General features: G+C 49.0%; 9 non-coding genes across 9 annotated transcripts; all 9 read left to right on the top strand.

Annotated features, from left to right (window-relative positions):
* Positions 1–1,401: 1,401 nt before the first annotated feature.
* Positions 1,402–1,473, top strand: trnam-cau (transfer RNA methionine (anticodon CAU)). Its single transcript has one exon. It is a non-coding gene; the product is annotated as a tRNA-Met (tRNA).
* Positions 1,474–4,138: 2,665 nt separating this feature from the next.
* On the top strand, positions 4,139–4,210 carry trnam-cau (transfer RNA methionine (anticodon CAU)). The gene has a single exon. It is a non-coding gene; the product is annotated as a tRNA-Met (tRNA).
* Positions 4,211–6,879: 2,669 nt separating this feature from the next.
* Positions 6,880–6,951, top strand: trnam-cau (transfer RNA methionine (anticodon CAU)). Its single transcript has one exon. It is a non-coding gene; the product is annotated as a tRNA-Met (tRNA).
* Positions 6,952–9,609: 2,658 nt separating this feature from the next.
* On the top strand, positions 9,610–9,681 carry trnam-cau (transfer RNA methionine (anticodon CAU)). Its single transcript has one exon. It is a non-coding gene; the product is annotated as a tRNA-Met (tRNA).
* A 2,670-nt stretch (positions 9,682–12,351) lies between these two features.
* On the top strand, positions 12,352–12,423 carry trnam-cau (transfer RNA methionine (anticodon CAU)). The gene has a single exon. It is a non-coding gene; the product is annotated as a tRNA-Met (tRNA).
* A 2,669-nt stretch (positions 12,424–15,092) lies between these two features.
* trnam-cau (transfer RNA methionine (anticodon CAU)) lies at positions 15,093–15,164 on the top strand. The gene has a single exon. It is a non-coding gene; the product is annotated as a tRNA-Met (tRNA).
* Positions 15,165–17,817: 2,653 nt separating this feature from the next.
* On the top strand, positions 17,818–17,889 carry trnam-cau (transfer RNA methionine (anticodon CAU)). The gene has a single exon. It is a non-coding gene; the product is annotated as a tRNA-Met (tRNA).
* A 3,755-nt stretch (positions 17,890–21,644) lies between these two features.
* On the top strand, positions 21,645–21,716 carry trnam-cau (transfer RNA methionine (anticodon CAU)). The gene has a single exon. It is a non-coding gene; the product is annotated as a tRNA-Met (tRNA).
* A 2,670-nt stretch (positions 21,717–24,386) lies between these two features.
* Positions 24,387–24,458, top strand: trnam-cau (transfer RNA methionine (anticodon CAU)). The gene has a single exon. It is a non-coding gene; the product is annotated as a tRNA-Met (tRNA).
* The last annotated feature ends 1,750 nt before the right edge of the window (positions 24,459–26,208 follow it).

Genomic DNA, 26,208 nt, shown 5'->3' with positions numbered 1-26,208 from the left:
TTATAGAACTCGATATTGAAGACCGGAGGGCTGTAAGGTCTCCAAGTGGAAAATGAGATGTTGTTCTTTCATCTGGAGCTCGAACACTGCTGCAAGCCTGAGACAGGGATGTTGGCCAGGGAACAGGGTGATGTGTTAAAGTGGCAGACAACCGCAAGGTCAGGGCCTTGAGTTTCTGCGGGCAGAAGCGGGATGTTCTGCGAAGCAGTCACCCAGTTTATGCTTCATGCTACGTTGGGCAAACGACACTGTGAGCAGCGAATGCGGTGGAATGAAATAGCAGCAGGGAGACTGGATGAGAAGCAGCTGTTCGGGAAAGTCTTTGCCGCTTGCAATTCTGAGAGCAATCTCAAATGTATTTCATACTGAGCATGTCTCAGGTCGCTCAAGAGGTCTGGGGCATTTTCTGCGCGCGTGCTTTCTGGCTCGTTGGTCTAGGCGTATGATTCTCGTTAAGGGTCTGTTACTGCGCTGATTTGCGAGAGGTCCCTGGTTCAAATCCCGGATAAGCCCGTGTTTTTTTTTTAACTTGACTTGTGCAAAACTGCCTGATTAACTTTCTCAAAAAGCACCTTCGTGAAACCAGCGTGGGCTGCCTGGAGTACGAATGAGGCAGAAAACAGAGAAATGAAATGGTTGGAGATCGTGTTCAACAAGCTACTTGGATGCTGCCTGAACTGCTGTGCTCTTCCAGCACCACTAATCCAGAATCTGGTTTCCAGCATCTGCAGTCATTGTTTTTACCATAGTGCTCAACCGGTTGACGTGAGTGGTGCGGTGTTTGAGGAATGTCAGCAATCAAGGTAGATTGGAAAATTGGGACAGCTCTCCTCGGAGAACCGAACTTTTCCAAGTCATGAGGGACCTAGAAACAGGAAATAATGTTGTGAAAATGCTCCCACGCCTGAAAGGATCCATAACGATTCGGCAGAATTTTAAGTCACGAGGAAAAGAAGTAAAAGTGACATTAGGAAGAACGTTTTCGTACAGGGAGTGGTGAGGGTCAGTAAGTCCCTGTCTGACATTGACAAAGAGGAAGATTCAATGGACCCAAAAGGGAATTCGGTGGTCACGTTCAGATGTGCAGATTTCCGCTGAGAAGGTGAGAGAATGAAACGACTAGAGTCACACGTTTACTTAAGTGTAGAACCAGCAGAGCGAAGGTGGGCCGCAGAGCCTCCGTCTGCGCTGTGACACATGTTGTGATTCAGTGTGAAATCACAGTTCGACCGACAGAATGTGGGAATTTAGAAAAAAGTTTATATTTACACAGCCTCCATACGTCTGCGAAACAGCATATCACACGACAGCAGTGGAGGTCTTTGACATCAGGCTCGAAGGTGCCTGCAGCGTGCCAGACAACAGCCTGAAGTGTTCTGTGCAACCAGCTCGCCAAGCGGCAGCAGAGTGGCGCAGCGGGAGCGTGCTGGGCCCATAACCCAGAGGTCGATGGATCGAAACCATCCTCTGCTATCGTTCACTGTCACCTTGATCTGCTTCCTTCAGCACGCTGCCTTTGCATCTACTTGCCGATATGTTCATATCGATCCACTCCATTCAAACGGCATGGGTTTTAGAGGTCTCAGTGGTATTCTGTTCTTGGTCGGTTTCCTCTGAATCGCAAAACCGGTTCTCTACGATGCTAATGAGCTGTTAAAGTTGAAACTCAGACATCGTCCCCCACTTTTTGGACGGATACCACCGATTGTGAATAACCTCAGAGAGAGAGAGAGAGACAAGTGACAGACAGTCGCCGTGGAATCCATGGGCTGAATGGCTTCTGTCTGCGCGAGAATGATGCTACGTGTTGCTGAGGGAGCAAAAATGGTTCATTTTTAACCGTCCCTTCCGTGTTGGACTGCCTGCAGTCCCTCAGCTCAGGGCGGTGGGGATGACTCTCAGTGAGTGAAGGTTTCACTCGGATTCTCTTCATCTGGGACACTTGGGGCTCAGATGTTAACTGCTGCGCGGTCGCAGCAAAGAAAGCGATGCCCGCTTTGCAATAGACTTTCTGTAAGATTGCTGCGTGAAGACGATTTCTGAACACCAAGCAGGCTGCACAACAATGTGAATTTACCTGGGCGAAGAGTCCTCGGTGTTCATTTCTCTCTGTCCTGCCAGCACAGCATCTTTCTGTCTCTCCGATAACAGACCTTTGGAGAAAGTTCACAATCAAAGTTGTTCATGTTCCCCGCATTAATGTAACTGACACCTCTCACCCCAAGAGTTTCAGAGAGAGAGAGAGAGAGAAAGAGGGAGAGAAAGCAGAAGAGCGAATGGACTCTTACCCTCCCCCAACCCTACATTCCCCCACCCCCCTCCCCCCAGAACAACGTGCAAGTAGAAATAAAATGGTTTAATTATCCGCCAGTGGAGATAGTCCAGTTCCTGGGGATGAGACAAACATCAGCCCCCCCGGGGACAGAATGACAAGCAGATGTTCTGGAAAGGCTTTGCTGCTTGCAATTCTTGCAGCAATGTGGAATGTACTTCACACTGAGCAAGTTTCAGCTGGCTCAGAGTCTCCAATGTTCATTGCTGTGTTTGCCGCCAGCTCAGAGAGAGAACAATAGGCAGGACGTAGGAGTGAATAACGATCCGCGTGAGAATGCGAATAACTGTTAATGGAGACTGTTAGTGGCTAACAATACGTCGTGTGTCATAGCAGACGAGGTGATAAACAGGAGTCTTTTGTGTGGTAGGGGTCAAGGACATGGGGGAGTTCAGGCCCTATAGTTATAGAACTCGATATTGAAGACCGGAGGGCTGTAAGGTCTCCAAGTGGAAAATGAGATGTTGTTCTTTCATCTGGAGCTCGAACACTGCTGCAAGCCTGAGACAGGGATGTTGGCCAGGGAACAGGGTGATGTGTTAAAGTGGCAGGCAACCGCAAGGTCAGGGCCTTGAGTTTCTGCGGGCAGAAGCGGGATGTTCTGCGAAGCAGTCACCCAGTTTATGCTTCATGCTACGTTGGGCAAACGACACTGTGAGCAGCGAATGCGGTGGAATGAAATAGCAGCAGGGAGACTGGATGAGAAGCAACTGTTCGGGAAAGTCTTTGCCGCTTGCAATTCTGAGAGCAATCTCAAATGTACTTCATACTGAGCATGTCTCAGGTCGCTCAAGAGGTCTGGGGCATTACTTACGCGCGTGCTTTCTGGCTCGTTGGTCTAGGCGTATGATTCTCGCTTAGGGTCTGTTCCTGCGCTGATTTGCGAGAGGTCCCGGGTTCAAATCCCGGACGAGCCCGTGTTTTTTTTTTAAACTTGACTTGTGCAAAACTGCCTGATTAACTTTCTCAAAAAGCACCTTCGTGAAACCAGCGTGGGCTGCCTGGAGTACGAATGAGGCAGAAAACAGAGAAATGAAATGGTTGGAGATCGTGTTCAACAAGCTACTTGGATGCTGCCTGAACTGCTGTGCTCTTCCAGCACCACTAATCCAGAATCTGGTTTCCAGCATCTGCAGTCATTGTTTTTACCATAGTGCTCAACCGGTTGACGTGAGTGGTGCGGTGTTTGAGGAATGTCAGCAATCAAGGTAGATTGGAAAATTGGGACAGCTCTCCTCGGAGAACCGAACTTTTCCAAGTCATGAGGGACCTAGAAACAGGAAATAATGTTGTGAAAATGCTCCCACGCCTGAAAGGATCCATAACGATTCGGCAGAATTTTAAGTCACGAGGAAAAGAAGTAAAAGTGACATTAGGAAGAACGTTTTCGTACAGGGAGTGGTGAGGGTCAGTAAGTCCCTGTCTGACATTGACAAAGAGGAAGATTCAATGGACCCAAAAGGGAATTCGGTGGTCACGTTCAGATGTGCAGATTTCCGCTGAGAAGGCGAGAGAATGAAACGAATAGAAACACACGTTTACTTAAGTGTAGAACCAGCAGAGCGAAGGTGGGCCGCAGAGCCTCCGTCTGCGCTGTGACACATGTTGTGATTCAGTGTGAAATCACAGTTCGACCGACAGAATGTGGGAATTTAGAAAAAAGTTTATATTTACACAGCCTCCATACGTCTGCGAAACAGCATATCACACGACAGCAGTGGAGGTCTTTGACATCAGGCTCGAAGGTGCCTGCCGCGTGCCAGACAAAAGCCTGAAGTGTTCTGTGCAACCAGCTACCCCAGCGGCAGCAGAGTGGCGCAGCGGGAGCGTGCTGGGCCCATAACCCAGAGGTCGATGGATCGAAACCATCCTCTGCTATCGTTCACTGTCACCTTGATCTGCTTTCTTTAGCAAGCTGCCTTTGCATCTACTTGCCGATATGTTCATATCGATCCACTCCATTCAAACGGCATGGGTTTTAGAGGTCTCAGTGGTATTCTGTTCTTGGTCGGTTTCCTCTGAACTGAATCGCAAAACCGGTTCTCTACGATGCTAATGAGCTGTTAAAGTTGAAACTCAGACATCGTCCCCCACTTTTTGGACGGATACCACCGATTGTGAATAACCTCAGAGAGAGAGAGAGAGAGACAAGTGACAGACAGTCGCCGTGGAATCCATGGGCTGAATGGCTTCTGTCTGCGCGAGAATGATGCTACGTGTTGCTGAGGGAGCAAAAATGGTTCATTTTTAACCGTCCCTTCCGTGTTGGACTGCCTGCAGTCCCTCAGCTCAGGGCGGTGGGGATGACTCTCAGTGAGTGAAGGTTTCACACGGATTCTCTTCATCTGGGACACTTGGGGCTCAGATGTTAACTGCTGCGCGGTCGCAGCAAAGAAAGCGATGCCCGCTTTGCAATAGACTTTCTGTAAGATTGCTGCGTGAAGACGATTTCTGAACACCAAGCAGGCTGCACAACAATGTGAATTTACCTGGGCGAAGAGTCCTCGGTGTTCATTTCTCTCTGTCCTGCCAGCACAGCATCTTTCTGTCTCTCCGATAACAGACCTTTGGAGAAAGTTCACAATCAAAGTTGTTCATGTTCCCCGCATTAATGTAACTGACACCTCTCACCCCAAGAGTTTCAGAGAGAGAGATAGAGAAAGAGGGAGAGAAAGCAGAAGAGCGAATGGACTCTTACCCTCCCCCAACCCTACATTCCCCCACCCCCCTCCCCCCAGAACAACGTGCAAGTAGAAATAAAATGGTTTAATTATCCGCCAGTGGAGATAGTCCAGTTCCTGGGGATGAGACAAACATCAGCCCCCCCCGGGGACAGAATGACAAGCAGATGTTCTGGAAAGGCTTTGCTGCTTGCAATTCTTGCAGCAATGTGGAATGTACTTCACACTGAGCAAGTTTCAGCTGGCTCAGAGTCTCCAATGTTCATTGCTGTGTTTGCCGCCAGCTCAGAGAGAGAACAATAGGCAGGACGTAGGAGTGAATAACGATCCGCGTGAGAATGCGAATAACTGTTAATGGAGACTGTTAGTGGCTAACAATACGTCGTGTGTCATAGCAGACGAGGTGATAAACAGGAGTCTTTTGTGTGGTAGGGGTCAAGGACATGGGGGAGTTCAGGCCCTATAGTTATAGAACTCGATATTGAAGACCGGAGGGCTGTAAGGTCTCCAAGTGGAAAATGAGATGTTGTTCTTTCATCTGGAGCTCGAACACTGCTGCAAGCCTGAGACAGGGATGTTGGCCAGGGAACAGGGTGATGTGTTAAAGTGGCAGACAACCGCAAGGTCAGGGCCTTGAGTTTCTGCGGGCAGAAGCGGGATGTTCTGCGAAGCAGTCACCCAGTTTATGCTTCATGCTACGTTGGGCAAACGACACTGTGAGCAGCGAATGCGGTGGAATGAAATAGCAGCAGGGAGACTGGATGAGAAGCAGCTGTTCGGGAAAGTCTTTGCCGTTTGCAATTCTGAGAGCAATCTCAAATGTATTTCATACTGAGCATGTCTCAGGTCGCTCAAGAGGTCTGGGGCATTTTCTGCGCGCGTGCTTTCTGGCTCGTTGGTCTAGGCGTATGATTCTCGTTAAGGGTCTGTTACTGCGCTGATTTGCGAGAGGTCCCTGGTTCAAATCCCGGACGAGCCCGTGTTTTTTTTTAACTTGACTTGTGCAAAACTGCCTGATTAACTTTCTCAAAAAGCACCTTCGTGAAACCAGCGTGGGCTGCCTGGAGTACGAATGAGGCAGAAAACAGAGAAATGAAATGGTTGGAGATCGTGTTCAACAAGCTACTTGGATGCTGCCTGAACTGCTGTGCTCTTCCAGCACCACTAATCCAGAATCTGGTTTCCAGCATCTGCAGTCATTGTTTTTACCATAGTGCTCAACCGGTTGACGTGAGTGGTGCGGTGTTTGAGGAATGTCAGCAATCAAGGTAGATTGGAAAATTGGGACAGCTCTCCTCGGAGAACCGAACTTTTCCAAGTCATGAGGGACCTAGAAACAGGAAATAATGTTGTGAAAATGCTCCCACGCCTGAAAGGATCCATAACGATTCGGCAGAATTTTAAGTCACGAGGAAAAGAAGTAAAAGTGACATTAGGAAGAACGTTTTCGTACAGGGAGTGGTGAGGGTCAGTAAGTCCCTGTCTGACATTGACAAAGAGGAAGATTCAATGGACCCAAAAGGGAATTCGGTGGTCACGTTCAGATGTGCAGATTTCCGCTGAGAAGGTGAGAGAATGAAACGACTAGAGTCACACGTTTACTTAAGTGTAGAACCAGCAGAGCGAAGGTGGGCCGCAGAGCCTCCGTCTGCGCTGTGACACATGTTGTGATTCAGTGTGAAATCACAGTTCGACCGACAGAATGTGGGAATTTAGAAAAAAGTTTATATTTACACAGCCTCCATACGTCTGCGAAACAGCATATCACACGACAGCAGTGGAGGTCTTTGACATCAGGCTCGAAGGTGCCTGCAGCGTGCCAGACAACAGCCTGAAGTGTTCTGTGCAACCAGCTTACCAAGCGGCAGCAGAGTGGCGCAGCGGGAGCGTGCTGGGCCCATAACCCAGAGGTCGATGGATCGAAACCATCCTCTGCTATCGTTCACTGTCACCTTGATCTGCTTCCTTCAGCACGCTGCCTTTGCATCTACTTGCTGATATGTTCATATCGATCCACTCCATTCAAACGGCATGGGTTTTAGAGGTCTCAGTGGTATTCTGTTCTTGGTCGGTTTCCTCTGAACTGAATCGCAAAACCGGTTCTCTACGATGCTAATGAGCTGTTAAAGTTGAAACTCAGACATCGTCCCCCACTTTTTGGACGGATACCACCGATTGTGAATAACCTCAGAGAGAGAGAGAGAGACAAGTGACAGACAGTCGCCGTGGAATCCATGGGCTGAATGGCTTCTGTCTGCGCGAGAATGATGCTACGTGTTGCTGAGGGAGCAAAAATGGTTCATTTTTAACCGTCCCTTCCGTGTTGGACTGCCTGCAGTCCCTCAGCTCAGGGCGGTGGGGATGACTCTCAGTGAGTGAAGGTTTCACTCGGATTCTCTTCATCTGGGACACTTGGGGCTCAGATGTTAACTGCTGCGCGGTCGCAGCAAAGAAAGCGATGCCCGCTTTGCAATAGACTTTCTGTAAGATTGCTGCGTGAAGACGATTTCTGAACACCAAGCAGGCTGCACAACAATGTGAATTTACCTGGGCGAAGAGTCCTCGGTGTTCATTTCTCTCTGTCCTGCCAGCACAGCATCTTTCTGTCTCTCCGATAACAGACCTTTGGAGAAAGTTCACAATCAAAGTTGTTCATGTTCCCCGCATTAATGTAACTGACACCTCTCACCCCAAGAGTTTCAGAGAGAAAGAGGGAGAGAAAGCAGAAGAGCGAATGGACTCTTACCCTCCCCCAACCCTACATTCCCCCACCCCCCTCCCCCCAGAACAACGTGCAAGTAGAAATAAAATGGTTTAATTATCCGCCAGTGGAGATAGTCCAGTTCCTGGGGATGAGACAAACATCAGCCCCCCCGGGGACAGAATGACAAGCAGATGTTCTGGAAAGGCTTTGCTGCTTGCAATTCTTGCAGCAATGTGGAATGTACTTCACACTGAGCAAGTTTCAGCTGGCTCAGAGTCTCCAATGTTCATTGCTGTGTTTGCCGCCAGCTCAGAGAGAGAACAATAGGCAGGACGTAGGAGTGAATAACGATCCACGTGAGAATGCGAATAACTGTTAATGGAGACTGTTAGTGGCTAACAATACGTCGTGTGTCATAGCAGACGAGGTGATAAACAGGAGTCTTTTGTGTGGTAGGGGTCAAGGACATGGGGGAGTTCAGGCCCTATAGTTATAGAACTCGATATTGAAGACCGGAGGGCTGTAAGGTCTCCAAGTGGAAAATGAGATGTTGTTCTTTCATCTGGAGCTCGAACACTGCTGCAAGCCTGAGACAGGGATGTTGGCCAGGGAACAGGGTGATGTGTTAAAGTGGCAGGCAACCGCAAGGTCAGGGCCTTGAGTTTCTGCGGGCAGAAGCGGGATGTTCTGCGAAGCAGTCACCCAGTTTATGCTTCATGCTACGTTGGGCAAACGACACTGTGAGCAGCGAATGCGGTGGAATGAAATAGCAGCAGGGAGACTGGATGAGAAGCAACTGTTCGGGAAAGTCTTTGCCGCTTGCAATTCTGAGAGCAATCTCAAATGTACTTCATACTGAGCATGTCTCAGGTCGCTCAAGAGGTCTGGGGCATTACTTACGCGCGTGCTTTCTGGCTCGTTGGTCTAGGCGTATGATTCTCGCTTAGGGTCTGTTCCTGCGCTGATTTGCGAGAGGTCCCGGGTTCAAATCCCGGACGAGCCCGTGTTTTTTTTTTAAACTTGACTTGTGCAAAACTGCCTGATTAACTTTCTCAAAAAGCACCTTCGTGAAACCAGCGTGGGCTGCCTGGAGTACGAATGAGGCAGAAAACAGAGAAATGAAATGGTTGGAGATCGTGTTCAACAAGCTACTTGGATGCTGCCTGAACTGCTGTGCTCTTCCAGCACCACTAATCCAGAATCTGGTTTCCAGCATCTGCAGTCATTGTTTTTACCATAGTGCTCAACCGGTTGACGTGAGTGGTGCGGTGTTTGAGGAATGTCAGCAATCAAGGTAGATTGGAAAATTGGGACAGCTCTCCTCGGAGAACCGAACTTTTCCAAGTCATGAGGGACCTAGAAACAGGAAATAATGTTGTGAAAATGCTCCCACGCCTGAAAGGATCCATAACGATTCGGCAGAATTTTAAGTCACGAGGAAAAGAAGTAAAAGTGACATTAGGAAGAACGTTTTCGTACAGGGAGTGGTGAGGGTCAGTAAGTCCCTGTCTGACATTGACAAAGAGGAAGATTCAATGGACCCAAAAGGGAATTCGGTGGTCACGTTCAGATGTGCAGATTTCCGCTGAGAAGGCGAGAGAATGAAACGAATAGAAACACACGTTTACTTAAGTGTAGAACCAGCAGAGCGAAGGTGGGCCGCAGAGCCTCCGTCTGCGCTGTGACACATGTTGTGATTCAGTGTGAAATCACAGTTCGACCGACAGAATGTGGGAATTTAGAAAAAAGTTTATATTTACACAGCCTCCATACGTCTGCGAAACAGCATATCACACGACAGCAGTGGAGGTCTTTGACATCAGGCTCGAAGGTGCCTGCAGCGTGCCAGACAACAGCCTGAAGTGTTCTGTGCAACCAGCTTACCAAGCGGCAGCAGAGTGGCGCAGCGGGAGCGTGCTGGGCCCATAACCCAGAGGTCGATGGATCGAAACCATCCTCTGCTATCGTTCACTGTCACCTTGATCTGCTTCCTTCAGCACGCTGCCTTTGCATCTACTTGCCGATATGTTCATATCGATCCACTCCATTCAAACGGCATGGGTTTTAGAGGTCTCAGTGGTATTCTGTTCTTGGTCGGTTTCCTCTGAACTGAATCGCAAAACCGGTTCTCTACGATGCTAATGAGCTGTTAAAGTTGAAACTCAGACATCGTCCCCCACTTTTTGGACGGATACCACCGATTGTGAATAACCTCAGAGAGAGAGAGAGAGACAAGTGACAGACAGTCGCCGTGGAATCCATGGGCTGAATGGCTTCTGTCTGCGCGAGAATGATGCTACGTGTTGCTGAGGGAGCAAAAATGGTTCATTTTTAACCGTCCCTTCCGTGTTGGACTGCCTGCAGTCCCTCAGCTCAGGGCGGTGGGGATGACTCTCAGTGAGTGAAGGTTTCACTCGGATTCTCTTCATCTGGGACACTTGGGGCTCAGATGTTAACTGCTGCGCGGTCGCAGCAAAGAAAGCGATGCCCGCTTTGCAATAGACTTTCTGTAAGATTGCTGCGTGAAGACGATTTCTGAACACCAAGCAGGCTGCACAACAATGTGAATTTACCTGGGCGAAGAGTCCTCGGTGTTCATTTCTCTCTGTCCTGCCAGCACAGCATCTTTCTGTCTCTCCGATAACAGACCTTTGGAGAAAGTTCACAATCAAAGTTGTTCATGTTCCCCGCATTAATGTAACTGACACCTCTCACCCCAAGAGTTTCAGAGAGAGAGAGAGAGAGAAAGAGGGAGAGAAAGCAGAAGAGCGAATGGACTCTTACCCTCCCCCAACCCTACATTCCCCCACCCCCCTCCCCCCAGAACAACGTGCAAGTAGAAATAAAATGGTTTAATTATCCGCCAGTGGAGATAGTCCAGTTCCTGGGGATGAGACAAACATCAGCCCCCCCGGGGACAGAATGACAAGCAGATGTTCTGGAAAGGCTTTGCTGCTTGCAATTCTTGCAGCAATGTGGAATGTACTTCACACTGAGCAAGTTTCAGCTGGCTCAGAGTCTCCAATGTTCATTGCTGTGTTTGCCGCCAGCTCAGAGAGAGAACAATAGGCAGGACGTAGGAGTGAATAACGATCCGCGTGAGAATGCGAATAACTGTTAATGGAGACTGTTAGTGGCTAACAATACGTCGTGTGTCATAGCAGACGAGGTGATAAACAGGAGTCTTTTGTGTGGTAGGGGTCAAGGACATGGGGGAGTTCAGGCCCTATAGTTATAGAACTCGATATTGAAGACCGGAGGGCTGTAAGGTCTCCAAGTGGAAAATGAGATGTTGTTCTTTCATCTGGAGCTCGAACACTGCTGCAAGCCTGAGACAGGGATGTTGGCCAGGGAACAGGGTGATGTGTTAAAGTGGCAGGCAACCGCAAGGTCAGGGCCTTGAGTTTCTGCGGGCAGAAGCGGGATGTTCTGCGAAGCAGTCACCCAGTTTATGCTTCATGCTACGTTGGGCAAACGACACTGTGAGCAGCGAATGCGGTGGAATGAAATAGCAGCAGGGAGACTGGATGAGAAGCAACTGTTCGGGAAAGTCTTTGCCGCTTGCAATTCTGAGAGCAATCTCAAATGTACTTCATACTGAGCATGTCTCAGGTCGCTCAAGAGGTCTGGGGCATTACTTACGCGCGTGCTTTCTGGCTCGTTGGTCTAGGCGTATGATTCTCGCTTAGGGTCTGTTCCTGCGCTGATTTGCGAGAGGTCCCGGGTTCAAATCCCGGACGAGCCCGTGTTTTTTTTTTAAACTTGACTTGTGCAAAACTGCCTGATTAACTTTCTCAAAAAGCACCTTCGTGAAACCAGCGTGGGCTGCCTGGAGTACGAATGAGGCAGAAAACAGAGAAATGAAATGGTTGGAGATCGTGTTCAACAAGCTACTTGGATGCTGCCTGAACTGCTGTGCTCTTCCAGCACCACTAATCCAGAATCTGGTTTCCAGCATCTGCAGTCATTGTTTTTACCATAGTGCTCAACCGGTTGACGTGAGTGGTGCGGTGTTTGAGGAATGTCAGCAATCAAGGTAGATTGGAAAATTGGGACAGCTCTCCTCGGAGAACCGAACTTTTCCAAGTCATGAGGGACCTAGAAACAGGAAATAATGTTGTGAAAATGCTCCCACGCCTGAAAGGATCCATAACGATTCGGCAGAATTTTAAGTCACGAGGAAAAGAAGTAAAAGTGACATTAGGAAGAACGTTTTCGTACAGGGAGTGGTGAGGGTCAGTAAGTCCCTGTCTGACATTGACAAAGAGGAAGATTCAATGGACCCAAAAGGGAATTCGGTGGTCACGTTCAGATGTGCAGATTTCCGCTGAGAAGGCGAGAGAATGAAACGAATAGAAACACACGTTTACTTAAGTGTAGAACCAGCAGAGCGAAGGTGGGCCGCAGAGCCTCCGTCTGCGCTGTGACACATGTTGTGATTCAGTGTGAAATCACAGTTCGACCGACAGAATGTGGGAATTTAGAAAAAAGTTTATATTTACACAGCCTCCATACGTCTGCGAAACAGCATATCACACGACAGCAGTGGAGGTCTTTGACATCAGGCTCGAAGGTGCCTGCCGCGTGCCAGACAAAAGCCTGAAGTGTTCTGTGCAACCAGCTACCCAAGCGGCAGCAGAGTGGCGCAGCGGGAGCGTGCTGGGCCCATAACCCAGAGGTCGATGGATCGAAACCATCCTCTGCTATCGTTCACTGTCACCTTGATCTGCTTCCTTCAGCACGCTGCCTTTGCATCTACTTGCCGATATGTTCATATCGATCCACTCCATTCAAACGGCATGGGTTTTAGAGGTCTCAGTGGTATTCTGTTCTTGGTCGGTTTCCTCTGAACTGAATCGCAAAACCGGTTCTCTACGATGCTAATGAGCTGTTAAAGTTGAAACTCAGACATCGTCCCCCACTTTTTGGACGGATACCACCGATTGTGAATAACCTCAGAGAGAGAGAGAGAGAGACAAGTGACAGACAGTCGCCGTGGAATCCATGGGCTGAATGGCTTCTGTCTGCGCGAGAATGATGCTACGTGTTGCTGAGGGAGCAAAAATGGTTCATTTTTAACCGTCCCTTCCGTGTTGGACTGCCTGCAGTCCCTCAGCTCAGGGCGGTGGGGATGACTCTCAGTGAGTGAAGGTTTCACACGGATTCTCTTCATCTGGGACACTTGGGGCTCAGATGTTAACTGCTGCGCGGTCGCAGCAAAGAAAGCGATGCCCGCTTTGCAATAGACTTTCTGTAAGATTGCTGCGTGAAGACGATTTCTGAACACCAAGCAGGCTGCACAACAATGTGAATTTACCTGGGCGAAGAGTCCTCGGTGTTCATTTCTCTCTGTCCTGCCAGCACAGCATCTTTCTGTCTCTCCGATAACAGACCTTTGGAGAAAGTTCACAATCAAAGTTGTTCATGTTCCCCGCATTAATGTAACTGACACCTCTCACCCCAAGAGTTTCAGAGAGAGAGATAGAGAAAGAGGGAGAGAAAGCAGAAGAGCGAATGGACTCTTACCCTCCCCCAACCCTACATTCCCCCACCCCCCTCCCCCCAGAACAACGTGCAAGTAGAAATAAAATGGTTTAATTATCCGCCAGTGGAGATAGTCCAGTTCCTGGGGATGAGACAAACATCAGCCCCCCCCGGGGACAGAATGACAAGCAGATGTTCTGGAAAGGCTTTGCTGCTTGCAATTCTTGCAGCAATGTGGAATGTACTTCACACTGAGCAAGTTTCAGCTGGCTCAGAGTCTCCAATGTTCATTGCTGTGTTTGCCGCCAGCTCAGAGAGAGAACAATAGGCAGGACGTAGGAGTGAATAACGATCCGCGTGAGAATGCGAATAACTGTTAATGGAGACTGTTAGTGGCTAACAATACGTCGTGTGTCATAGCAGACGAGGTGATAAACAGGAGTCTTTTGTGTGGTAGGGGTCAAGGACATGGGGGAGTTCAGGCCCTATAGTTATAGAACTCAATATTGAAGACCGGAGGGCTGTAAGGTCTCCAAGTGGAAAATGAGATGTTGTTCTTTCATCTGGAGCTCGAACACTGCTGCAAGCCTGAGACAGGGATGTTGGCCAGGGAACAGGGTGATGTGTTAAAGTGGCAGACAACCGCAAGGTCAGGGCCTTGAGTTTCTGCGGGCAGAAGCGGGATGTTCTGCGAAGCAGTCACCCAGTTTATGCTTCATGCTACGTTGGGCAAACGACACTGTGAGCAGCGAATGCGGTGGAATGAAATAGCAGCAGGGAGACTGGATGAGAAGCAGCTGTTCGGGAAAGTCTTTGCCGCTTGCAATTCTGAGAGCAATCTCAAATGTATTTCATACTGAGCATGTCTCAGGTCGCTCAAGAGGTCTGGGGCATTTTCTGCGCGCGTGCTTTCTGGCTCGTTGGTCTAGGCGTATGATTCTCGTTAAGGGTCTGTTACTGCGCTGATTTGCGAGAGGTCCCTGGTTCAAATCCCGGACGAGCCCGTGTTTTTTTTTAACTTGACTTGTGCAAAACTGCCTGATTAACTTTCTCAAAAAGCACCTTCGTGAAACCAGCGTGGGCTGCCTGGAGTACGAATGAGGCAGAAAACAGAGAAATGAAATGGTTGGAGATCGTGTTCAACAAGCTACTTGGATGCTGCCTGAACTGCTGTGCTCTTCCAGCACCACTAATCCAGAATCTGGTTTCCAGCATCTGCAGTCATTGTTTTTACCATAGTGCTCAACCGGTTGACGTGAGTGGTGCGGTGTTTGAGGAATGTCAGCAATCAAGGTAGATTGGAAAATTGGGACAGCTCTCCTCGGAGAACCGAACTTTTCCAAGTCATGAGGGACCTAGAAACAGGAAATAATGTTGTGAAAATGCTCCCACGCCTGAAAGGATCCATAACGATTCGGCAGAATTTTAAGTCACGAGGAAAAGAAGTAAAAGTGACATTAGGAAGAACGTTTTCGTACAGGGAGTGGTGAGGGTCAGTAAGTCCCTGTCTGACATTGACAAAGAGGAAGATTCAATGGACCCAAAAGGGAATTCGGTGGTCACGTTCAGATGTGCAGATTTCCGCTGAGAAGGTGAGAGAATGAAACGACTAGAGTCACACGTTTACTTAAGTGTAGAACCAGCAGAGCGAAGGTGGGCCGCAGAGCCTCCGTCTGCGCTGTGACACATGTTGTGATTCAGTGTGAAATCACAGTTCGACCGACAGAATGTGGGAATTTAGAAAAAAGTTTATATTTACACAGCCTCCATACGTCTGCGAAACAGCATATCACACGACAGCAGTGGAGGTCTTTGACATCAGGCTCGAAGGTGCCTGCAGCGTGCCAGACAACAGCCTGAAGTGTTCTGTGCAACCAGCTTACCAAGCGGCAGCAGAGTGGCGCAGCGGGAGCGTGCTGGGCCCATAACCCAGAGGTCGATGGATCGAAACCATCCTCTGCTATCGTTCACTGTCACCTTGATCTGCTTCCTTCAGCACGCTGCCTTTGCATCTACTTGCCGATATGTTCATATCGATCCACTCCATTCAAACGGCATGGGTTTTAGAGGTCTCAGTGGTATTCTGTTCTTGGTCGGTTTCCTCTGAATCGCAAAACCGGTTCTCTACGATGCTAATGAGCTGTTAAAGTTGAAACTCAGACATCGTCCCCCACTTTTTGGACGGATACCACCGATTGTGAATAACCTCAGAGAGAGAGAGAGAGACAAGTGACAGACAGTCGCCGTGGAATCCATGGGCTGAATGGCTTCTGTCTGCGCGAGAATGATGCTACGTGTTGCTGAGGGAGCAAAAATGGTTCATTTTTAACCGTCCCTTCCGTGTTGGACTGCCTGCAGTCCCTCAGCTCAGGGCGGTGGGGATGACTCTCAGTGAGTGAAGGTTTCACTCGGATTCTCTTCATCTGGGACACTTGGGGCTCAGATGTTAACTGCTGCGCGGTCGCAGCAAAGAAAGCGATGCCCGCTTTGCAATAGACTTTCTGTAAGATTGCTGCGTGAAGACGATTTCTGAACACCAAGCAGGCTGCACAACAATGTGAATTTACCTGGGCGAAGAGTCCTCGGTGTTCATTTCTCTCTGTCCTGCCAGCACAGCATCTTTCTGTCTCTCCGATAACAGACCTTTGGAGAAAGTTCACAATCAAAGTTGTTCATGTTCCCCGCATTAATGTAACTGACACCTCTCACCCCAAGAGTTTCAGAGAGAAAGAGGGAGAGAAAGCAGAAGAGCGAATGGACTCTTACCCTCCCCCAACCCTACATTCCCCCACCCCCCTCCCCCCAGAACAACGTGCAAGTAGAAATAAAATGGTTTAATTATCCGCCAGTGGAGATAGTCCAGTTCCTGGGGATGAGACAAACATCAGCCCCCCCGGGGACAGAATGACAAGCAGATGTTCTGGAAAGGCTTTGCTGCTTGCAATTCTTGCAGCAATGTGGAATGTACTTCACACTGAGCAAGTTTCAGCTGGCTCAGAGTCTCCAATGTTCATTGCTGTGTTTGCCGCCAGCTCAGAGAGAGAACAATAGGCAGGACGTAGGAGTGAATAACGATCCGCGTGAGAATGCGAATAACTGTTAATGGAGACTGTTAGTGGCTAACAATACGTCGTGTGTCATAGCAGACGAGGTGATAAACAGGAGTCTTTTGTGTGGTAGGGGTCAAGGACATGGGGGAGTTCAGGCCCTATAGTTATAGAACTCGATATTGAAGACCGGAGGGCTGTAAGGTCTCCAAGTGGAAAATGAGATGTTGTTCTTTCATCTGGAGCTCGAACACTGCTGCAAGCCTGAGACAGGGATGTTGGCCAGGGAACAGGGTGATGTGTTAAAGTGGCAGGCAACCGCAAGGTCAGGGCCTTGAGTTTCTGCGGGCAGAAGCGGGATGTTCTGCGAAGCAGTCACCCAGTTTATGCTTCATGCTACGTTGGGCAAACGACACTGTGAGCAGCGAATGCGGTGGAATGAAATAGCAGCAGGGAGACTGGATGAGAAGCAACTGTTCGGGAAAGTCTTTGCCGCTTGCAATTCTGAGAGCAATCTCAAATGTACTTCATACTGAGCATGTCTCAGGTCGCTCAAGAGGTCTGGGGCATTACTTACGCGCGTGCTTTCTGGCTCGTTGGTCTAGGCGTATGATTCTCGCTTAGGGTCTGTTCCTGCGCTGATTTGCGAGAGGTCCCGGGTTCAAATCCCGGACGAGCCCGTGTTTTTTTTTTAAACTTGACTTGTGCAAAACTGCCTGATTAACTTTCTCAAAAAGCACCTTCGTGAAACCAGCGTGGGCTGCCTGGAGTACGAATGAGGCAGAAAACAGAGAAATGAAATGGTTGGAGATCGTGTTCAACAAGCTACTTGGATGCTGCCTGAACTGCTGTGCTCTTCCAGCACCACTAATCCAGAATCTGGTTTCCAGCATCTGCAGTCATTGTTTTTACCATAGTGCTCAACCGGTTGACGTGAGTGGTGCGGTGTTTGAGGAATGTCAGCAATCAAGGTAGATTGGAAAATTGGGACAGCTCTCCTCGGAGAACCGAACTTTTCCAAGTCATGAGGGACCTAGAAACAGGAAATAATGTTGTGAAAATGCTCCCACGCCTGAAAGGATCCATAACGATTCGGCAGAATTTTAAGTCACGAGGAAAAGAAGTAAAAGTGACATTAGGAAGAACGTTTTCGTACAGGGAGTGGTGAGGGTCAGTAAGTCCCTGTCTGACATTGACAAAGAGGAAGATTCAATGGACCCAAAAGGGAATTCGGTGGTCACGTTCAGATGTGCAGATTTCCGCTGAGAAGGCGAGAGAATGAAACGAATAGAAACACACGTTTACTTAAGTGTAGAACCAGCAGAGCGAAGGTGGGCCGCAGAGCCTCCGTCTGCGCTGTGACACATGTTGTGATTCAGTGTGAAATCACAGTTCGACCGACAGAATGTGGGAATTTAGAAAAAAGTTTATATTTACACAGCCTCCATACGTCTGCGAAACAGCATATCACACGACAGCAGTGGAGGTCTTTGACATCAGGCTCGAAGGTGCCTGCAGCGTGCCAGACAACAGCCTGAAGTGTTCTGTGCAACCAGCTTACCAAGCGGCAGCAGAGTGGCGCAGCGGGAGCGTGCTGGGCCCATAACCCAGAGGTCGATGGATCGAAACCATCCTCTGCTATCGTTCACTGTCACCTTGATCTGCTTCCTTCAGCACGCTGCCTTTGCATCTACTTGCCGATATGTTCATATCGATCCACTCCATTCAAACGGCATGGGTTTTAGAGGTCTCAGTGGTATTCTGTTCTTGGTCGGTTTCCTCTGAACTGAATCGCAAAACCGGTTCTCTACGATGCTAATGAGCTGTTAAAGTTGAAACTCAGACATCGTCCCCCACTTTTTGGACGGATACCACCGATTGTGAATAACCTCAGAGAGAGAGAGAGAGACAAGTGACAGACAGTCGCCGTGGAATCCATGGGCTGAATGGCTTCTGTCTGCGCGAGAATGATGCTACGTGTTGCTGAGGGAGCAAAAATGGTTCATTTTTAACCGTCCCTTCCGTGTTGGACTGCCTGCAGTCCCTCAGCTCAGGGCGGTGGGGATGACTCTCAGTGAGTGAAGGTTTCACTCGGATTCTCTTCATCTGGGACACTTGGGGCTCAGATGTTAACTGCTGCGCGGTCGCAGCAAAGAAAGCGATGCCCGCTTTGCAATAGACTTTCTGTAAGATTGCTGCGTGAAGACGATTTCTGAACACCAAGCAGGCTGCACAACAATGTGAATTTACCTGGGCGAAGAGTCCTCGGTGTTCATTTCTCTCTGTCCTGCCAGCACAGCATCTTTCTGTCTCTCCGATAACAGACCTTTGGAGAAAGTTCACAATCAAAGTTGTTCATGTTCCCCGCATTAATGTAACTGACACCTCTCACCCCAAGAGTTTCAGAGAGAGAGAGAGAGAGAAAGAGGGAGAGAAAGCAGAAGAGCGAATGGACTCTTACCCTCCCCCAACCCTACATTCCCCCACCCCCCTCCCCCCAGAACAACGTGCAAGTAGAAATAAAATGGTTTAATTATCCGCCAGTGGAGATAGTCCAGTTCCTGGGGATGAGACAAACATCAGCCCCCCCGGGGACAGAATGACAAGCAGATGTTCTGGAAAGGCTTTGCTGCTTGCAATTCTTGCAGCAATGTGGAATGTACTTCACACTGAGCAAGTTTCAGCTGGCTCAGAGTCTCCAATGTTCATTGCTGTGTTTGCCGCCAGCTCAGAGAGAGAACAATAGGCAGGACGTAGGAGTGAATAACGATCCGCGTGAGAATGCGAATAACTGTTAATGGAGACTGTTAGTGGCTAACAATACGTCGTGTGTCATAGCAGACGAGGTGATAAACAGGTATTCTGTTCTTGGTCGGTTTCCTCTGAATCGCAAAACCGGTTCTCTACGATGCTAATGAGCTGTTAAAGTTGAAACTCAGACATCGTCCCCCACTTTTTGGACGGATACCACCGATTGTGAATAACCTCAGAGAGAGAGAGAGAGACAAGTGACAGACAGTCGCCGTGGAATCCATGGGCTGAATGGCTTCTGTCTGCGCGAGAATGATGCTACGTGTTGCTGAGGGAGCAAAAATGGTTCATTTTTAACCGTCCCTTCCGTGTTGGACTGCCTGCAGTCCCTCAGCTCAGGGCGGTGGGGATGACTCTCAGTGAGTGAAGGTTTCACTCGGATTCTCTTCATCTGGGACACTTGGGGCTCAGATGTTAACTGCTGCGCGGTCGCAGCAAAGAAAGCGATGCCCGCTTTGCAATAGACTTTCTGTAAGATTGCTGCGTGAAGACGATTTCTGAACACCAAGCAGGCTGCACAACAATGTGAATTTACCTGGGCGAAGAGTCCTCGGTGTTCATTTCTCTCTGTCCTGCCAGCACAGCATCTTTCTGTCTCTCCGATAACAGACCTTTGGAGAAAGTTCACAATCAAAGTTGTTCATGTTCCCCGCATTAATGTAACTGACACCTCTCACCCCAAGAGTTTCAGAGAGAAAGAGGGAGAGAAAGCAGAAGAGCGAATGGACTCTTACCCTCCCCCAACCCTACATTCCCCCACCCCCCTCCCCCCAGAACAACGTGCAAGTAGAAATAAAATGGTTTAATTATCCGCCAGTGGAGATAGTCCAGTTCCTGGGGATGAGACAAACATCAGCCCCCCCCGGGGACAGAATGACAAGCAGATGTTCTGGAAAGGCTTTGCTGCTTGCAATTCTTGCAGCAATGTGGAATGTACTTCACACTGAGCAAGTTTCAGCTGGCTCAGAGTCTCCAATGTTCATTGCTGTGTTTGCCGCCAGCTCAGAGAGAGAACAATAGGCAGGACGTAGGAGTGAATAACGATCCACGTGAGAATGCGAATAACTGTTAATGGAGACTGTTAGTGGCTAACAATACGTCGTGTGTCATAGCAGACGAGGTGATAAACAGGAGTCTTTTGTGTGGTAGGGGTCAAGGACATGGGGGAGTTCAGGCCCTATAGTTATAGAACTCGATATTGAAGACCGGAGGGCTGTAAGGTCTCCAAGTGGAAAATGAGATGTTGTTCTTTCATCTGGAGCTCGAACACTGCTGCAAGCCTGAGACAGGGATGTTGGCCAGGGAACAGGGTGATGTGTTAAAGTGGCAGGCAACCGCAAGGTCAGGGCCTTGAGTTTCTGCGGGCAGAAGCGGGATGTTCTGCGAAGCAGTCACCCAGTTTATGCTTCATGCTACGTTGGGCAAACGACACTGTGAGCAGCGAATGCGGTGGAATGAAATAGCAGCAGGGAGACTGGATGAGAAGCAACTGTTCGGGAAAGTCTTTGCCGCTTGCAATTCTGAGAGCAATCTCAAATGTACTTCATACTGAGCATGTCTCAGGTCGCTCAAGAGGTCTGGGGCATTACTTACGCGCGTGCTTTCTGGCTCGTTGGTCTAGGCGTATGATTCTCGCTTAGGGTCTGTTCCTGCGCTGATTTGCGAGAGGTCCCGGGTTCAAATCCCGGACGAGCCCGTGTTTTTTTTTTAAACTTGACTTGTGCAAAACTGCCTGATTAACTTTCTCAAAAAGCACCTTCGTGAAACCAGCGTGGGCTGCCTGGAGTACGAATGAGGCAGAAAACAGAGAAATGAAATGGTTGGAGATCGTGTTCAACAAGCTACTTGGATGCTGCCTGAACTGCTGTGCTCTTCCAGCACCACTAATCCAGAATCTGGTTTCCAGCATCTGCAGTCATTGTTTTTACCATAGTGCTCAACCGGTTGACGTGAGTGGTGCGGTGTTTGAGGAATGTCAGCAATCAAGGTAGATTGGAAAATTGGGACAGCTCTCCTCGGAGAACCGAACTTTTCCAAATCATGAGGGACCTAGAAACAGGAAATAATGTTGTGAAAATGCTCCCACGCCTGAAAGGATCCATAACGATTCGGCAGAATTTTAAGTCACGAGGAAAAGAAGTAAAAGTGACATTAGGAAGAACGTTTTCGTACAGGGAGTGGTGAGGGTCAGTAAGTCCCTGTCTGACATTGACAAAGAGGAAGATTCAATGGACCCAAAAGGGAATTCGGTGGTCACGTTCAGATGTGCAGATTTCCGCTGAGAAGGCGAGAGAATGAAACGAATAGAAACACACGTTTACTTAAGTGTAGAACCAGCAGAGCGAAGGTGGGCCGCAGAGCCTCCGTCTGCGCTGTGACACATGTTGTGATTCAGTGTGAAATCACAGTTCGACCGACAGAATGTGGGAATTTAGAAAAAAGTTTATATTTACACAGCCTCCATACGTCTGCGAAACAGCATATCACACGACAGCAGTGGAGGTCTTTGACATCAGGCTCGAAGGTGCCTGCCGCGTGCCAGACAAAAGCCTGAAGTGTTCTGTGCAACCAGCTACCCAAGCGGCAGCAGAGTGGCGCAGCGGGAGCGTGCTGGGCCCATAACCCAGAGGTCGATGGATCGAAACCATCCTCTGCTATCGTTCACTGTCACCTTGATCTGCTTCCTTCAGCACGCTGCCTTTGCATCTACTTGCCGATATGTTCATATCGATCCACTCCATTCAAACGGCATGGGTTTTAGAGGTCTCAGTGGTATTCTGTTCTTGGTCGGTTTCCTCTGAACTGAATCGCAAAACCGGTTCTCTACGATGCTAATGAGCTGTTAAAGTTGAAACTCAGACATCGTCCCCCACTTTTTGGACGGATACCACCGATTGTGAATAACCTCAGAGAGAGAGAGAGAGACAAGTGACAGACAGTCGCCGTGGAATCCATGGGCTGAATGGCTTCTGTCTGCGCGAGAATGATGCTACGTGTTGCTGAGGGAGCAAAAATGGTTCATTTTTAACCGTCCCTTCCGTGTTGGACTGCCTGCAGTCCCTCAGCTCAGGGCGGTGGGGATGACTCTCAGTGAGTGAAGGTTTCACTCGGATTCTCTTCATCTGGGACACTTGGGGCTCAGATGTTAACTGCTGCGCGGTCGCAGCAAAGAAAGCGATGCCCGCTTTGCAATAGACTTTCTGTAAGATTGCTGCGTGAAGACGATTTCTGAACACCAAGCAGGCTGCACAACAATGTGAATTTACCTGGGCGAAGAGTCCTCGGTGTTCATTTCTCTCTGTCCTGCCAGCACAGCATCTTTCTGTCTCTCCGATAACAGACCTTTGGAGAAAGTTCACAATCAAAGTTGTTCATGTTCCCCGCATTAATGTAACTGACACCTCTCACCCCAAGAGTTTCAGAGAGAGAGAGAGAGAGAAAGAGGGAGAGAAAGCAGAAGAGCGAATGGACTCTTACCCTCCCCCAACCCTACATTCCCCCACCCCCCTCCCCCCAGAACAACGTGCAAGTAGAAATAAAATGGTTTAATTATCCGCCAGTGGAGATAGTCCAGTTCCTGGGGATGAGACAAACATCAGCCCCCCCGGGGACAGAATGACAAGCAGATGTTCTGGAAAGGCTTTGCTGCTTGCAATTCTTGCAGCAATGTGGAATGTACTTCACACTGAGCAAGTTTCAGCTGGCTCAGAGTCTCCAATGTTCATTGCTGTGTTTGCCGCCAGCTCAGAGAGAGAACAATAGGCAGGACGTAGGAGTGAATAACGATCCGCGTGAGAATGCGAATAACTGTTAATGGAGACTGTTAGTGGCTAACAATACGTCGTGTGTCATAGCAGACGAGGTGATAAACAGGAGTCTTTTGTGTGGTAGGGGTCAAGGACATGGGGGAGTTCAGGCCCTATAGTTATAGAACTCGATATTGAAGACCGGAGGGCTGTAAGGTCTCCAAGTGGAAAATGAGATGTTGTTCTTTCATCTGGAGCTCGAACACTGCTGCAAGCCTGAGACAGGGATGTTGGCCAGGGAACAGGGTGATGTGTTAAAGTGGCAGGCAACCGCAAGGTCAGGGCCTTGAGTTTCTGCGGGCAGAAGCGGGATGTTCTGCGAAGCAGTCACCCAGTTTATGCTTCATGCTACGTTGGGCAAACGACACTGTGAGCAGCGAATGCGGTGGAATGAAATAGCAGCAGGGAGACTGGATGAGAAGCAACTGTTCGGGAAAGTCTTTGCCGCTTGCAATTCTGAGAGCAATCTCAAATGTACTTCATACTGAGCATGTCTCAGGTCGCTCAAGAGGTCTGGGGCATTACTTACGCGCGTGCTTTCTGGCTCGTTGGTCTAGGCGTATGATTCTCGCTTAGGGTCTGTTCCTGCGCTGATTTGCGAGAGGTCCCGGGTTCAAATCCCGGACGAGCCCGTGTTTTTTTTTTAAACTTGACTTGTGCAAAACTGCCTGATTAACTTTCTCAAAAAGCACCTTCGTGAAACCAGCGTGGGCTGCCTGGAGTACGAATGAGGCAGAAAACAGAGAAATGAAATGGTTGGAGATCGTGTTCAACAAGCTACTTGGATGCTGCCTGAACTGCTGTGCTCTTCCAGCACCACTAATCCAGAATCTGGTTTCCAGCATCTGCAGTCATTGTTTTTACCATAGTGCTCAACCGGTTGACGTGAGTGGTGCGGTGTTTGAGGAATGTCAGCAATCAAGGTAGATTGGAAAATTGGGACAGCTCTCCTCGGAGAACCGAACTTTTCCAAGTCATGAGGGACCTAGAAACAGGAAATAATGTTGTGAAAATGCTCCCACGCCTGAAAGGATCCATAACGATTCGGCAGAATTTTAAGTCACGAGGAAAAGAAGTAAAAGTGACATTAGGAAGAACGTTTTCGTACAGGGAGTGGTGAGGGTCAGTAAGTCCCTGTCTGACATTGACAAAGAGGAAGATTCAATGGACCCAAAAGGGAATTCGGTGGTCACGTTCAGATGTGCAGATTTCCGCTGAGAAGGCGAGAGAATGAAACGAATAGAAACACACGTTTACTTAAGTGTAGAACCAGCAGAGCGAAGGTGGGCCGCAGAGCCTCCGTCTGCGCTGTGACACATGTTGTGATTCAGTGTGAAATCACAGTTCGACCGACAGAATGTGGGAATTTAGAAAAAAGTTTATATTTACACAGCCTCCATACGTCTGCGAAACAGCATATCACACGACAGCAGTGGAGGTCTTTGACATCAGGCTCGAAGGTGCCTGCCGCGTGCCAGACAAAAGCCTGAAGTGTTCTGTGCAACCAGCTACCCAAGCGGCAGCAGAGTGGCGCAGCGGGAGCGTGCTGGGCCCATAACCCAGAGGTCGATGGATCGAAACCATCCTCTGCTATCGTTCACTGTCACCTTGATCTGCTTCCTTCAGCACGCTGCCTTTGCATCTACTTGCCGATATGTTCATATCGATCCACTCCATTCAAACGGCATGGGTTTTAGAGGTCTCAGTGGTATTCTGTTCTTGGTCGGTTTCCTCTAAACTGAATCGCAAAACCGGTTCTCTACGATGCTAATGAGCTGTTAAAGTTGAAACTCAGACATCGTCCCCCACTTTTTGGACGGATACCACCGATTGTGAATAACCTCAGAGAGAGAGAGAGAGAGACAAGTGACAGACAGTCGCCGTGGAATCCATGGGCTGAATGGCTTCTGTCTGCGCGAGAATGATGCTACGTGTTGCTGAGGGAGCAAAAATGGTTCATTTTTAACCGTCCCTTCCGTGTTGGACTGCCTGCAGTCCCTCAGCTCAGGGCGGTGGGGATGACTCTCAGTGAGTGAAGGTTTCACACGGATTCTCTTCATCTGGGACACTTGGGGCTCAGATGTTAACTGCTGCGCGGTCGCAGCAAAGAAAGCGATGCCCGCTTTGCAATAGACTTTCTGTAAGATTGCTGCGTGAAGACGATTTCTGAACACCAAGCAGGCTGCACAACAATGTGAATTTACCTGGGCGAAGAGTCCTCGGTGTTCATTTCTCTCTGTCCTGCCAGCACAGCATCTTTCTGTCTCTCCGATAACAGACCTTTGGAGAAAGTTCACAATCAAAGTTGTTCATGTTCCCCGCATTAATGTAACTGACACCTCTCACCCCAAGAGTTTCAGAGAGAGAGATAGAGAAAGAGGGAGAGAAAGCAGAAGAGCGAATGGACTCTTACCCTCCCCCAACCCTACATTCCCCCACCCCCCTCCCCCCAGAACAACGTGCAAGTAGAAATAAAATGGTTTAATTATCCGCCAGTGGAGATAGTCCAGTTCCTGGGGATGAGACAAACATCAGCCCCCCCCGGGGACAGAATGACAAGCAGATGTTCTGGAAAGGCTTTGCTGCTTGCAATTCTTGCAGCAATGTGGAATGTACTTCACACTGAGCAAGTTTCAGCTGGCTCAGAGTCTCCAATGTTCATTGCTGTGTTTGCCGCCAGCTCAGAGAGAGAACAATAGGCAGGACGTAGGAGTGAATAACGATCCGCGTGAGAATGCGAATAACTGTTAATGGAGACTGTTAGTGGCTAACAATACGTCGTGTGTCATAGCAGACGAGGTGATAAACAGGAGTCTTTTGTGTGGTAGGGGTCAAGGACATGGGGGAGTTCAGGCCCTATAGTTATAGAACTCGATATTGAAGACCGGAGGGCTGTAAGGTCTCCAAGTGGAAAATGAGATGTTGTTCTTTCATCTGGAGCTCGAACACTGCTGCAAGCCTGAGACAGGGATGTTGGCCAGGGAACAGGGTGATGTGTTAAAGTGGCAGACAACCGCAAGGTCAGGGCCTTGAGTTTCTGCGGGCAGAAGCGGGATGTTCTGCGAAGCAGTCACCCAGTTTATGCTTCATGCTACGTTGGGCAAACGACACTGTGAGCAGCGAATGCGGTGGAATGAAATAGCAGCAGGGAGACTGGATGAGAAGCAGCTGTTCGGGAAAGTCTTTGCCGCTTGCAATTCTGAGAGCAATCTCAAATGTATTTCATACTGAGCATGTCTCAGGTCGCTCAAGAGGTCTGGGGCATTTTCTGCGCGCGTGCTTTCTGGCTCGTTGGTCTAGGCGTATGATTCTCGTTAAGGGTCTGTTACTGCGCTGATTTGCG

The sequence above is a fragment of the Chiloscyllium punctatum genome, chromosome 36 (genome assembly GCF_047496795.1).
Source record: "Chiloscyllium punctatum isolate Juve2018m chromosome 36, sChiPun1.3, whole genome shotgun sequence".
Classification (NCBI taxonomy): Eukaryota; Metazoa; Chordata; class Chondrichthyes; order Orectolobiformes; family Hemiscylliidae; genus Chiloscyllium; species Chiloscyllium punctatum.
The sequence above is the reverse complement of the archived record's forward strand: the minus strand, read 5'-3'. Positions and strand labels throughout refer to the sequence as shown.